We start from the raw sequence: 12,721 nt of genomic DNA, 5'->3' as shown, positions 1-12,721 counted from the left end.
GCTATAATTCGACGAACGACATTAGTACAAGAAACTTTATAGAAGCCACATGAGCTGGAGGTTTTATGGAAGCTGTATAGATTTATGCTAATAGGAAGGAAGCTAACGACATGACACACCAAAACTAGGTTTAGACCATTGACAGTTATTACACTGCATTTTTCGTGAGCAATTGAAATAGGAAGTGACACTTGACACAAGAAATACTCCACATGTTTGCTTCTGTTTGCCATGATTCTTGAAGTGCTGTACACACTGTGAAATATTATGATCATTCACACTCCGTAATCGTACTTAATTACTGAGAGTTATTCGAACTAAGTCTGTTAGAGGTCATGTATGCATTTCTTTGTTTATAATTCATAATGAGTAGAAGATTTGGCTCAGATGGATTACACAGAGGTTGTGTGTTGACAATGTGTCTTTGGATTGTGTGGGATGATGAGGTTTGCATTAGGATTTTATCTGTACTTGTTCGAGGAGACTGACTAGAGGAAAGAGTTGTTATGGAAGTGAAATGATATTGGTAATAAGGTTTATATGTATCGACGTATTGAAGAGGTATTATTGAGGTATTATTGAGATTATGTGAAGTTGATGATTATTGGAGTTTTGGTGGACAAGAGGTAAGGTAAATGATATTGATGATAAGATTTATATGTATCGACGTAAGAGGTATTATTGAAGTATTGAGATTATGTGATGCTGATGAGTATTGGAGTTTTGGTGGATAAGAGGTAAAGTAAGTGAGGAGCATTTTTTTTTTTTTTTTTTGTTGGTCTATATGGAACAAGGAGGATGAAGATAGCAGACTAGAACACTAAAGTAGAAGGAAGATTGTCTACACACACTTGTTAAATCAATAAGCAGTACATATTTTTTTTTTTTTTGGAGAGAGGAAGTAATTGCATATCTTGGCTCACTGACAGTTGTTCAGCAACAGTACATTTGATCTGGCTTGGCAAACATTGGTCTTGACATGATGACTATGACGTTGACTAACTATTATTGACTGTTATACATTGCTGCCACTACTACTTGATACACAAGATGAACAACAGATTTTGACAGAATTGCATTTACACAGTTAACACTATTCAATTACACAGTAGTACTTAATGTGGACGAAAGATGAGTGAGTGTGTTTTGTGTGTTTTCGTTTCCTAATCCTACCCACCTATCTCCTAAATATTATTTTATTTGTATGTAGTGGCTTGCACTGACACCCATAATGATTATAGGTTTACTGATATTTGAGTATTTGAACTGTCTGATTAGTGATGGTGAATATTATGGACTGTTACCTGCACTTTTTCAACATAATGGGTGCCACTTAGAAATGTTTAATTTCTGCTGATGAACTGTGTGATCAGTGATAGTGAATATTATGGACTGTTACTTGTACTTTTTCTACATGATTGGTGCCACTAGGACATGTTTAATTTCTGCTTATAAACTCTGATGAACAGTGTGATTAGTGATAGTGAATATTATGGACTGCTCTCTGGACCTGCTCATCATTGCTAGGTGCAATTGATGGACTGCTTCTACTGAAATAATGTCACTTGTTGGTGTCTGCACCTGTTCAACATTACTGGGTGCCACTGATGAACTGCTTCTACTGAAATAATGTCACTTGTTGCTGTCTGCACCTGCTCAACATTGCTAGGTGCCACTAATGGACTGATTCTACTAAAATGATGTGACATGTTGGTATTTGCACCTGTTGACCATTGCTGGGTGCTGCTGCTGGAACTATCAACTATTTTTTTTTTTGAATAATTAAAAGTATTTTATGTGAACATTTGTATAAACTGATTTTTTGTGTATTGTGTAAACTATTATGTAAAGCCACATGTATGAAAGAATTTGTATTGTCTACTGTATTTTATATATTAGATTATTGAAAGGTCAGTGTAAAGCCAAAATTTTATCTAATTATGTGATATTTACGTATTAATATTATCTTTTATTTTTGTCTGTATTTTTGTGGACGAATTCTGGCCCGTGGAGGAGGGGCATATGAAAGGTGGCTACACTGAGCCACAGCGCCAGAGATTGCGCCAAAGAGTATTATTCAGCCGCCTCCACTGGCAGTGCTTAGGGAGAACTCGTAGTAGTCAGTGCTTGTTGAGATGTGCTAGTGAAAAGTGCTTGTTGAGAACTCGTGATAGTAAGTGCTTGCTGAGATGTCGTAGTGGCGAGTCGGTGTGGAGAGATTGTAATGTTTAGAGTGCTTTTCATCAATATAAACGAAGCTAAAAAAAAAAATTTCTTTTCTCTCTCATTATTTCAGCATCCTGAATAATGCGTCATTACAGGTTCAGTCAACAAAGCATCTGGCGTGTGTTCTTGTATTAGAGTGTAATTCTGGGTTTCTTGCGCAATTACAGTATTTCTAATTTTTTTCTATCACGTCAGTATAAATGGTATTTGAAATTTCTTGTCTTGTTGAAGAAGAACCGTGCCAGATGTGTACGTTGAGTCACACTCCCACACACAGAACAATTACACTTGTGCTTTGGTTTCGTAGGTTTTATAGTTGCTGGGGACTTAATTAATTAATTGTGTTAACAGGAAATTTTCATTTCATTCATTGTTGTTGTTCTATGCAGTCAGATTGCGTACTAAAACTAGTCAGGGCCAACCGTTTACGAGACACAGCGTAATCGGACATACAGCTACTAAAAAATTTAAAAAGTATTTTCATTGATAATAATTAAGCCCCCATGCAACCCATCTGTCATTCATCTGTCCTACTACTGATTTCCAATGTTAGTCGTATTTCACACAGTTTTGCAGTATTGCTCCTTTGTATTTAAATGCCCATCATGTTTATCACTACCCTTACAATGTTATGGAAACTGATTATTTCTCTAGCTTAAGTGCATTGACTTACCCGCTGTATTCAGTATGCCGTTAAAAACAACGCGTAAGGTGTCTTATATCATACTTTAGAACTGAGAAAATTTTCTGACCATCTGTAGTTGGAAGTTAGAGCAGCGTGTAACTGATTTGTAGGAAAACCATAAATAAAGAAGGATTTGGTGTGTCGTTCCCCATTATGTTAATGCAAGTAATGAAAATCTTCGTATTTGGGGAGATTCTCATCACATTAACATGCATATCGACAGGAGAGAATTTGAGAAACCGATCTCGTTATCGTGTTTACGTGTTAGGCCTGAGACGATTTTGCTGTCTGAACAAGTGTCTGTTTCCCGAGCATCAGTTACTGTACGCGAAACGTATATCAGCTGCTATCATGAAGTTAGCACCATTGAAGTTTTCAGTACTTTCATAATATCTTTAATAAAGAGAAGGCGCTATTTCTCCATAACTGCCAGTGAACTCTGAAGGAACAGGTGCAGATTGTTCAAGGAAAGCTATTTAAGGATCTACCATGCACGTTAATATGAACAACTTTGTTTTCTTACATCACCTACGTCACGCTATAAGTGGAAAAATGTGCGAAGTGATCGCTGGTGCAACTGTACCCAAACATTTTGGAGAAAGGTTAGAAATATTCTGGATCAGTGAAGACACGCTCCTGATCTTGCACACAGACGCGATTGCCATGAATTGTACACGAAGGTGTATTCCACTAAAAGACTGGGGTAGATGTAGTAATTTACAAATTAGCAAGCTATGCAGAATATAGGTTTGCTGCTGGGCAGTGCGATTTGTGACTTTACTTATATACAGAGTAACAGGTATCAATGCAGTTATTTTTATGTGTGGTACCTCAGTATTTATACACGTCAGTGAGTTGGTTGTTGTTTCTCTGTGCCGAGCAGTCTTCCCACAAACAAGTTACAAACCTGACGACCTGATGTGTTTTCTGCACAGTTGTACTGCACCATTAGGTGATTTACACCTTTCAGTATAGACTAATCGTTTTGCGTCCACGCGTGCACACTGCAACACCTGACCTGTTGCCAAGGAGAAAATAAGCAGTAAGGGCTTGCTCTTGCCAAATGTACTTGGAGGTACTAACCAACCATAAAACATAATACTTGTAATGGCTATAATTACTAGTCTGCAAATGACGCCAATACTGATGTAATGTTGTTCAGTATACCGTACTCAGTCATCAACAAAAATATCTGCACTTATACCGATTACGTTCTGTATATATCTCTTTTCACCTAATAAAGATAAAAAACGTTTCTCTTCAATGAAATAAAGTATTAACTTCCTGTATAAACTAATAGCTATTCTTCTCTTCACTCCAAACCAAACCACTCTGCTCACATTAAACAACATTTTAATGAGCATGTTACAAAAATGATTCAAATGGCTCTGAGGACTATGGACTTAACGTCTGAGGTCATCAGTCTCCTAGAACTTAGAACTACTTAAACCTAACTAACGTCACACACATCCATGCCCGAGGCAAGATTCGAACCTGCTACCGTAGCGGTCGCGCGGTTGCAGACTGTAGCGCCTAGAACCGCTCGGCCACCCCGGCCGGCAGCAAGTCACAGCCAGAGTCAAATGTGACAGAGCACTTATGTGGAGTGAATATCGATTCTGGCAGCAGATTCTAACACCAAACCGGCATTTCCAGAATTGATATTGAAGTGTTCATTTAATGGAACAGGAACGGTGCTGGGAAACCTGTTAACTGAAAACCGGATTAGTGAGTCCATTTATGAGCAGTTTTCGCAGAGACGCTGGAACTGGGAGGAGGTGTGTCGACGAAAATGTCCACTGCTGGATTCCTGTGGGGGTGAGCGGCCCGCAGGAAGAGCAAAGCAACGCGCAGTGCAGCGCTACAGGCAGGATGAGTCCACAGCGAGGACTGGCGCCAACGCTGGCGCGCTGCCACCCGCTGCTACTGGAGCGCCAGCCGCCAGCCGCCCACTTTCTACGCTGCGCCGCTGCTGCTGCGCACAAGTGAGCAGGGCTCCGGAGACGGAGCGGCAACTGACGACCTGACCTTTCTCAACGGCAGTAGCTTATTCGTCGTGCACAGGTATTCCTCGTGTTACGCGTCATAAAATCAGTAACTTCATTCAGTTTCGTTAGTCTGAGCACAGACTTACATAATAGTGACGCAACATTACAGAATTTGGCATAAAATGACAGAATGGAGAGCGATCATGAGCTACATAATTTTTTATTTGATTGTCTTGATCGCAAAGACTTTTGAATAAAATTTCTGGTATCGGCTATGTAATAGCCATCTTCAGAATCTACAATAAAAGTAAAAGAAAGTAAACTACTAGCTACTGCATTAAGAGATTAAAAAATGATACTAATTACAAAAAAATTAAAAAAAAACACGATATACTTTTAGATTTGCTCACTGAAATTAGTCATAAGATGTAAAAATAGCTCGATTTGGTATTGCCATGCATGCTTCAACAAGCTATGTATAGGATGCAAAGCGACTATAGAGGTCGTTGACGAGTGGATAACATATGAATAATCATACAAAGTAATTAAAAGGAAGCTCATTTAAGAGCATAGATCTTCCAAGCATTTTCAGTTGTATTCAAGAAAGCAGGTTTGTTAAATAATTGTTTAACCCTATGAAAAATGTATTCGTCTTCTGACAGTCTAAAGCTGGTCACAATTTAAGAGAATCTTCGGAAAAATTAAGATTGATTACAAAAATAAGCCTAAAATTGTATTTGACGGCTCTAAAATTAGTCTTTTAAAGAATGAAGACGGAATAAAATTCGTGACTGTGCATATTGTCCTGTTTCACATATTCCATTTTATATTTTCACTCGAACAGTAAGTAATAAAAATGAAATGAAAATGAAATGGACAAAAAGCAACGAAAAAAACTGTAGCCAAGGGTAAGAAACGTAAAGAACTGCAGCTAAGAGTAAGCGACAGGGAACAAAGGCTAAACCTGCGCAGGCTAGCGATGCCCATTGCACTTCACTACCTTCCCAATATAAATTATGCTATCTGTTATCTATTTTAATGAAATACTACTGAATTTACTTCTTTTTGATACTTGATGTCAGTTCCTGTTTCATTTTAATTTTTATCACTTACTTTTCGATTTAGAACATAGAACGGAATATGAGAAACAAAACAATATGCTCATTCTCCAGTTTTGTTCCGTCTTCATCCTTTAAACGACTAATTTTAGAGCCATCACAATGGTTGCAATTTTAGACAGATTTCCGTAATCAATTTTAATTTTTCGAAGATTCTGTTGAATTCTGACATCTTTAAACTATCAGAAGACGAATACACTTTTCATAGGGTTAAACAATTTAACAGTCCTGCTTTATAGTATACAACTAAAAATATTTTTAAGACGAAATCCTTTAAATTAACTTCCTTTTAATTACTTTCTATGATTATTTGTATTTTATGCATGCACGAACGACCTCTACGATCTGTTTGCATCCCACATGTAGCTTGTTGAAGCATGTATGGCAATATTGATACGTGTTATTTTTACGTCTTATTACTTGTTACAATGCAGTAGAATGAGAGGTATATCGTGGTTTTGTTACTCAGTGTCATTTGTTTTTAATCTCTTAATATAGTAGCTAGTAATTTACTATCTTTTGTTGTTATTGTAGGTTCTGAAGATGTGTTTTGCAGAGCCAAAACCGCCAATTTTATTCAAAAAACTTTGCGATCAAGACAATCAAATAAAAATTATGACGGGACGTTATTAAAGGAGTAGGTTCCGACAAATATGGATTTGTCAATACAACGCGATCTAAATGAAATTTATATTCTGATGCAAAATCCATTTACAACCAGAATTTGTGCAGATAGTAATGTTTTTTATTATTTCTTATGACACATATTGGTGGTACCCATTATAAAATTAAAATAAAGCCTGAAGCGTAGATACTATACATCACACCATCAACTGTACTTTTGTTTCATAGGTAAGAGGAGTTTACTGCTGTTTTGCACAATACATTTGTTGCGCCATAAACTGTTTCAATGCTTCTTGTATTATTTTCAGATGAAGCAAAATAATTAGTCATGGCTGGTTTGGACACCTCAAGGGATAGATCCAGGTGTCTAAATGGATAGGTTTTTCTTGCTTTACGCACAGAGTCAGGAGCCCTCACGATGCGGGAAGGTTTGGAATTGAAGTCAGTGCATCGGCAGAAAGTAGAGAAATGTGTTGGCTCCACTTCTGTTCAATATGTACACGAATGACCACCCCTTAGCACCCAATAGCAGGAGTTTCTTTTATGTCTATGACCTAGCTCTAGCCACGCAGAGCATAGATTTTGAATCAGTGGAGAACATTCTCATGAATGCCCATAAACAACTTTCAAGATACTGCAACAAAAAGCAACTTAAACCAAACCCCACAAAGACTCAAGTGTGTGCTTTTCATTTGAGAAACAGGGAAGCTAGTCTCAAGTTCAAGATGGCATGGTCAAGTGTCGAACTGGAACACTGTGAGACCCCAAAAATCTACGAGTGACACCTAATAGAACTTTTGCTTTAAAGAGGCATAAATTGCAAGTGGAAAGTTTCCACTAGGAACAATCTTCTACGGAAAGTGACCGGATCACAGTCCACCAGAAACTCTACAGAAATCTACGATGACACTACCCTGTTCTGCAGCAGAGTAAGTATGTCCTGTTTGGTATAATTCAACAAATGACAAATGGGAGGTACATAGCTTTCAGCGACACCTGCAGTATCATAATAGGTTGTCGGAAATCCACTCCAGTCGAATGGCTTTACCATATCGCAGGAATAGTACCACCTCCTGCTCGAAAAAAAAAGGCTGCGAAAGAGGAGAAAAATTGGACCAGGGGAGAACCATCCTCTGTATGAGCACGAACCGCACCCGCGACAACTGTAGCCAAGGAGGAGTTTCATATGAACATCGACGGCACTGAGAACAATTGCTGTAAAAGCTAATGTGGAGGACTACGACCTGCCTTCCTCCTGACTGGAAGATCGTTTCAGAAACTCTACCTCCTGGCTATGGTAAGAAACGAACGGCTTGGAAGTCCCTGAATAGACTGAGATCTTGAGTTGGCAGATCAAAGGTTGATTCGAGAAGGTGTGGCTACACTGATTAAGATGATATTCAGCGTGACTACGGAGAAGTCCAGACTGTTCATCACATACTTCAATGCCGACTGCGTCCGGCCTCCTGCACAGAAAATGAGCCTCCTCAGGGAGCAGAAAATGCACTAGGAGTGGCCAAGATTTGCGCTAGAGGAATACGCTAGTAACTGTAAATAATATGTATGTTTCTGGTACGAGAATAAATAAATAAAATCAGGAACTTTTACACCACCACCTCTCCTACCGTTGCCGGCTAAATACAGCGTGGAAAAACCTCAACAGTGCTGACGTTATGGTAGCAGGTGATATACAACCATTATTCATACAAAATAACTGACGCTCGAAAAGCTGATTTTTGTTCTAACCAGCAAAATCGACTCAGATTGAACATGTAAACACGACAACGATGATTCTAGCCAGCATTCTGTGCTCAGGCGTATTTCATTCGCCTCGGATACAGAGGCGGGAGCTTATTCTGATTTGATGGTGGTTATGGACGCTCACCCAGTGCAAAAGAGATTTTAATCTGACCGGAATGAAGAACCGAATAAATAAACAAATAAAATAATAGAGACGGTAACATACTAGTTAATAAATTCAATTAAATCATCATAATTCAATAATGCTCGGTAATGTGTCTCTAGAGTAGACATTCAGGAGCATGTGGAACAATTAAAACAGTAAATTTTGAAGGTAACAACAGGGCGTGCCGAACTTAACTAAGAAAATGATACAATAAATATACAAGTGAAATATATTTCACTAACTGACTAATTCATTTTCAAGTTACTATTTACAAAGAAAATATATCATGCGATAATGGTACAGTGCAGTATGGACATAAGGCTTATTACACGAATTTCTGAAGCTACGGTACTTGAAACTTGACTTATCGTGTCAGACTGATAATTATTATCAAATCCTTCCAACGATAAAATAGTTTATCTTTTTGTTATGGCCATTTGCGGTAGGACTTCATCTTTCCCATACAGTTCGTTTTGGCACTGACAGACTGCAAAATTACACTCATTGCAATTTTAGCTTAGCTGAGGTGAACCCTCCAGGCGGAAGTTATTCGGATGTAACAGCGGTTAAAATATTTATGACTACTGCCAACAGAATGTTACATCATGGTACTTACAACCTTATAGACTGTTCTTCACACATTGAGAATGCATATTTCCCTGTTATTCCATGTTAATTTCTTAAAAGATAAACTGATCTTCCCTCACTTTTACTCGCACGAAATACGACCCTATTCTGAGTGGTGAATTTCTGTTTACCCGAGGTCAGCGGCTTAGGTCATGGCCATATAGGTATAGAGACATATAGCGTTGCACACTTCAGAAAGCTGGGTCATTTTCCCACTATGTAACTCTTGTTGGGCATTTACCTCAAGTAATTGGAGTCAGACACAGATTAAATGTGTTTGTGGTCCCTATGTGTTGGATAAGAGGATAAGAGGCTACGCACATAATTACTGGAGTACTTGCGTTTCATTGCTGGATCTGTCTTTTTAGTTCTATAGCCAAAACTTCACGCTGAAACACCCAAAAAGATGTTTTGTAAATATAATCTTGGTGGGCAGCCTTGGTCCATGGTGTAAGTTTATAACATTCTATATACAAATAAATAGCAATACAAGTCTCTTTTTGGTTTTTTTATTTTGACGATGCTCTGCGAAGAGAAATCTTCGTCTTTCTGTGCTACAGATTCGATTACTTCACTTGCACTTCTCTACAATATCAGTTCTGTGTTATTCTGGGCTCTAAAGAATATGGAGTATATATATATATATATATATATATATATATATATATATATATATATCCTAAAGTAATATCCAGTGTTGTAAAAAGAAGAAGAAATGTAAGACATAAAGTGAATATCAACTGAAACATTAAAGTCCTCTGTTTTAATGATAGGACGTTTTAGATTATTCTAGTATCTTTTTGATTCACAAAATTAACTACGAGTAATTACAGATTACCAGATCACCAACCCTGTTTAGCAGGCATAAAGGAAATGAATTACGCTTGTTGTTCAGAAAACTTGCCAGCTCTTTCTCTGTGCTGATTAATTATAGAAACTAGGAAATAACTGAACCAGACGGACTGGTTTAGGGTATGAACGTGGTTATTTAAGAACCTTTAGCTCTGGCAAACTCTGTCTTGACTTTCGTTAAGCTCCTGCCACTCATTCAAGTTTCAGCTAGTCAGAAATTTCAACAGAATAAACATTGTTAGAAGCGGCAACTCAAAAACTTTTAACTAAATGTACCATCTCATGAACTACGAGGCGTTTCAAAGAGACTGATCCGATTTTACAAGACTTTATCTACAGCGTGAACGAAGGATTAAACTTTTGGGTGCATTTTAACTTATGCATTGAAACTAAACATTTGTCTTGCCACCAGTTATAAGTTGCCGGTTCTAGTGGTTGCCTATGGAGGTCTCCCTGGAGCAGTTACGTCGTTTGTTCGTTCTTTTATTACGAATTTTTGCAGAGTTGCGAGATGATGCCGTACATTTAATTATTCAGCAGGACAGAGCACCACTGCATTGGCAAATGAATAGAAAAGCTTTTCAGCATTTCTTAAGAATGAGCTACCTCAACGATGGAACGGCCATGGGGAGCGCACAGATCTCGCATCACACCGTTCACTTTGTTTACCTTTGTCTTCCATAGCCGTATTTCGTAAACTGATTTCCCAATACCGATTCTTGTTGGTCATTTAAACACTCCAATAATACGATTTTGGAAATGCGGTTTTAATTGCCGGTTTCCCCCTTCCACGACCGACTTTCGCTCCCATGTAGACGCACAATCGTTTCTGAAACATGCTTGGATCGTTATGCTACGTATTGTTTTAAAAATTTTCGGCTAATCTGCAGTAAAGGAGAAGTAGAAACATTAGACTGAGTATGAAATTGTCTACCTCTGACATTTAACTGAAGAGAAACAGTCATTACGCGGACTAAATCAGAAACTGATACAGCTGATACCCTGTGTCTATTTTTGTAAAACACTTTACGATAGTAAAACCAGTAATTGACCGGTCTAGAGAAAAAGCTTCTGGCGTCAATAAGTAAACACAACAGCGAAAAACAGTTTCCAAAATTTGGTTTTCGTTTTCTGGAAGTTGTGCGGCACGTAAACGTACCAATTGGCTTGCGAGGTCACCTGAGCTCCCTCTAAAAGAACTTTTATTCTGTGGATTGTGAAGGTCTCCTCCGTCTCTCCGTTTATGTGCCTTCCATGCCAACAAATGTCCGAGAGAAACGACACCGAATAGCAAAAGCAATGAATACAGAGTAGCTGCAAACATGTTCGCAAAAGTATGAGACTTGTTTGATATCGTCTGACTGTTTGACATCGTCTGGTTGTTTATCGAGGGTCTGCTGGTGAGCAAACTGAGTATTTGTGAGAGGTACATGAAATCTTTGATCATATAGACAGTTGTAAAAGGTATCCCGTGGTTGTACGTGAAGGCCTGTGGAAGATATACCCTAGTAAAATTAGATGGTTCTTTTGAAATAGATACTTTATAATCCTATATGTAAGTTAAAATTTGTCCAGAGTTTCTATCTCCTCTCATGCAGAAGATACTGTCTTGTGAAATCGGATGAATGTTTTTGAAAACCGAGCACTTCATGAAGAACACAGGTTGTATATACACACCGTCCGTTCAAAAGTTCCAAGACTGAGTTTATTCATGGCATGTACGCGACGTCAACGCAGTAACTACGATGGCAACTTGAACTAACAACTGTAAGCAATGTGCGTTCGACTACGCAGTTGTGAACAAGCCGTGTTAAGTAGTGGACGTGTAGCCCCAGTGTGTCAACAGTGTTATGTCAGATACCGCAAACGAACATAATCTCTAATTTAACTGCTCGAGTGAGTCTTCAGAATGTTCTGAAGAAGAGATAAGTGTGTGAAAAAAAAAATCACAAGTACTTCTGTCGCGAATTGATTGAAATACAAAACACGGACAATTCTTAACTGGAAAAAATCACCACCAGTGACGAGTCTTAATACTAAAACGAACCTACCACAAAACGACAAAGTGCAGAAATTCACAGGAAGGGTCAACGCTTTGATATTCAAGCCAGTGTCATGCGCGAGTTGAACAAAATTCCAATGAATTACTTTTCTGATCGTTTCAAATAGCTGTATGAGCGTTCTGTACTCAAATGGAAGGAGACGATGTAAAACACTTTGAGCATTGCAGCCAGCACCTTAATCTTTGTTTATTTTTCATTAATTCGGTGTAGAAACGTTTTGGACTCACGAGGTGGGTCTATTGACAAACGGCGTGGAGACTACTTAAAACATTAGAAAAAAATAAATAAACGAAAAGGATGTGTACAAAGTACAAAAGCGTGCAATTGTTTACGTAAAATCCGGTTGTCTCAAGCTTTTTGCATCGTATGTTTATTATTGTGAACGGGGCAGCAGCGTGCACAGTTGTCTGCAACGGTGTGGATGAGTAGTGTTGAAATATTAGGCGTACTCGCTAAATAAATCACCGTGAGACGCGTAATAGGCCGTGGTTACCTGCGCACGTAAGCAGTAGCGCTGCTTTTAGTCGACAATAGCTGTGAAATATTTGCCGCGAGGAGACTGCTGTTTGTGGAAAGTGCCTCTCGCCACGCTGATAAGTTCAGTTATGGCTGCGCTGGCGGCAATCCCCAGA

The sequence above is a fragment of the Schistocerca piceifrons genome, chromosome 1 (assembly GCF_021461385.2).
Source record: "Schistocerca piceifrons isolate TAMUIC-IGC-003096 chromosome 1, iqSchPice1.1, whole genome shotgun sequence".
In the NCBI taxonomy this organism is placed as follows: Eukaryota; Metazoa; Arthropoda; class Insecta; order Orthoptera; family Acrididae; genus Schistocerca; species Schistocerca piceifrons.
This window is presented reverse-complemented; position numbering follows the sequence as displayed.